Here is a 3,603-nt window from a genome sequence, read left to right on the forward strand (position 1 = left end):
CACTTCCATGTCAGTACTATGAATGTGTTTCAAAAAAGTGCTACGGATACCATATATGGACAGACATTTAAACCCAGAGCACCCGAGGACACATATGGCGCGGCTTTCAGCACTACACAACATGTTGTGCTGGCCACATAAAATGGCTTTGCCTGTCTCCTCACTACGTTCATTACGTTTTATTACCTCTCACATGTGTTTAATTATAATCTGATGGTGTTTTACCCAGAGTGCCATACTGCGCACAACTGCTTTATGATTATTCCCTCTCCTATTTCGAACGTAGACAGCTCTGCCCTGCGAATTTGCAGTACAATTTGTAGAGAGCAGTCTAGAAAGATTTACATCCCCCAAATAAAGCCCTTGAAGCACACAATGCAACTCTAACATGGCTGGCATTCAAACTGTTTTTGTTTTAACCAAACAAACCACTTCTAAACACTGGGTTTGCATTATAAGTTCGTATTTAGGCCCTTCTCTAAACATCGCTGGGCAGAATGAATCAATTAAAAGAGCATTACGTTAGTTCCTGTTTATTTAAAACATGTTTACACTGCAGGGGCCGGCCTGAAAATTCATATTGTTTCTGCGCTGGAATACGACCTAGAAATTGCAAACACATTTGTTAGTTTGAAGCGATTTCTGTAAATATTGATCTGTGCTCTGTATAATCAGGTCAGTGAACTAATGAGGATAGTTCGATGGAAAAACAAGACCTATAGATGGACACAGACTAATTCCTTACTATCCTTACTAATTCCTTAATATGGCTTCTCGGCTGATCTTAAAGGTGCCCTAGAATCAAAAATTGAATTTACATCGGCATAGTTGAATAACAAGAGTTCAGTACATGGAAAAGACATACATTGAGTTTCAAACTCCATTTCAAAATATTAATAAAAAATTATGTAAAATGTTAAAATTATGATTAGGATGATTAAGATTATCACAGTGAACATGTTAAATATTTTATTTATTTAAAACATAATACACACATATATACACTATACATTTAAAATCTTGGTGACCCCAAGTAAGATTTTTAATGTTTTTGAAAGAAGCGCTTACCAAGGCTGCAGTTAAAGCCAAACGTTAATCTCTTATTAATCTCTTATTAATTTCAATGTAGAGGTAAACTTGTGGGAGTTGTTTTGGCCCCATTTCTAAAGAAAAAGTGGCATCTACTATGTTACAGGCCAGCTATGTTATGATATTTTCATCACTACCACCCCTTTCCAGCCACATCAACCCTCCAAAAACTATAATACTGGCTAAAAGAGATAAACAGTGAATAGAAATGTAATCTTTTTACCCATTTTCAGTCATGCTGAGAGGGAGAGACCCGTGCCAGTCACCATAAATGTAAAGCACGCACACACACACACACACTTTTAACTAATCAGCCCTATTGAATTCAAGCAACAATGAGCGCTCATCCTCTGGCCACCCAAGCAGCACAGCAGATCATGTGTTCCTTCTTTTGTTCTCACCCAATTTTTTCCCTCCTCCTGTTTGCCTACCCCATATAGACACTGCTTTGCTCCGATTGTTGCCATCCAGACGCAGCAATCTGTTGTTAAAGGTGTCAGCTGTTATCTCACCCGTATATTACAGACTATTTAAAAGATTCTTTCAGTTTGTGCCAACTGCTGCCCTCTATTTCTGCGGCGCAGCTCTCTCTAAACTGCTCTAACAGTTAAAACACACACAGAGCTCTGTCTTTCTCTTTAAATCTCATTCTCAATCTGCTCTGATAAAGTTTATAGAACTGAATGGGAGGGAGAGAGTCAGACCCCCCATTTTGTTTTGCACAGTGCCAGTGTCGTTTGGCTCCCGCAGCTCACGATACGCTGCTAAAGCCAGACATGAATGAGAGACAGCCCTATCGCTCCTGCGATCAGCTCTCTCTCTCTCTCTCTCTCTCTCTCTCTCTCTCTAGTTTCTTCACTCGGAGCAAGTTCGGTACGTCACAGAGCTTCTCAGGAAAATGTAGTTAAACTACGTCAGCTCTCCTAATCTCAGTGCTTCCCAGCGGAAGCTGTTGATAACTCTGGACCTCCAGTGAAGATATTTGGAGCATCTTTGGCTGTTTATCAAGATACTGCTTGTTTTAAAAGTTTTTTTTTTTTTTTGCATTTTTCATGCAAGCTCTCTGCATCTTGGCACATTCTGTGCACAACATAAATGAGTAAACCCCCTCTGAACAAATACAAAAGATGTATTTTCTTTATGAGAATTAGCCAATTTTGTTTAAATTAAGGATGAAATGAGTGCACCCTAGATTTAATTCAACAAATGTATAATATTCTAGTACTTAGTATGCCCTCCATAATTTTGAATACACTGCTTAAAGCCTTCTTGGCACAGGTTCATGACAAATTGTCACATCTGTCCTGTTTAACTCAAGGAGGATGAGCTCCTTAAATGCCCTGATCTTTAATGGGGAGTGTTGCTCAACTCATCTCTACAGAATCCCCCACAGACGCTCAAGAGTGTTAAGACTGAGTGCAATACATGTCCACAGAAGGTTTTTCACCTTGGGAGAATGCATATCCTCATTGTCATGTTGAAAAAATGGCCAACAGTGCAATTCTGACTTTTTCTCAGAATTGCAATACTTAAACTTGTAATTGCGAGTTATAAAGTCAGAATTGTGAGGGGAACAAAGTCAGAATTGCAAGATATAAACTCAATTCTGAGAATAAAAGTCAGAATTGCGAGTTTATATCTCACAATTCTGACTTCATAACTCGCGGTTCTGACTTTATATCTCGCAGTTGTGTTTATATCACACTATTCTGAGAAAAAAGTCAGAATTGTGAGAAGTCACAATTACTTTTTAAAAATTTTATTCAGTGGCAGAAACAAGCTTCCGTAGTTAAGTGCTGGAGTATACAGTTTAAAGTCACATTAAATCTTTACACTGAATAAATTCCCATCATATACTTTAAAGTAGGGGTTGCATAAACTTTTCATGCATGATGAAGGAAAACATAATTGACTTTAGAATGGGCATTTGAATGATAATTGATAGTGCTTATAGGCCCATAAACTTCCCATTTTATATGCATTTCTCAATACGTTTACATACACTAATTTGCGTCAATGTGAATGAATCCAATCTGATTTCAGATTCTGAAACCTATGTTTATATGAATTAATAGTATGCACAAGGTATTTTTGTATCTGAGAAGATAGTCGGAGTAAATTGATCAGATTATTTCAGGTTTGCACCACCCCTTTTAATACGATCAAAATTTAATTCAGATCAACTTCAGTCGGATCGATTGAGGTGTTTACATAAAGGCTTTCAAAGCCATTATTAACGGATTATTTGGGTGCATGTAAATGTATCTTTTGTAAATGCATAGCAAGGTATTCTAGTTTTACATCAGCGATTTTGACAAAGCAGAAGCTTTCAACATGTTCCTTTTGATAAACTGAAACTCTAACATGTAGAACGAGATCATGCCCCACGGCCTCAGTTGTTGCTCTGTGACTCCACGAGGCAAAACCCTTGACCCGCTCTCTGTCTGTCCCGATACTAAGGGGCCTCGACAGTAACTTCAAAAGCCAGAGGTGTATCAGATTCAGACAGGCCCG

This window comes from Megalobrama amblycephala, linkage group LG17 (genome assembly GCF_018812025.1).
Source record: "Megalobrama amblycephala isolate DHTTF-2021 linkage group LG17, ASM1881202v1, whole genome shotgun sequence".
Lineage (NCBI taxonomy): Eukaryota > Metazoa > Chordata > Actinopteri > Cypriniformes > Xenocyprididae > Megalobrama > Megalobrama amblycephala.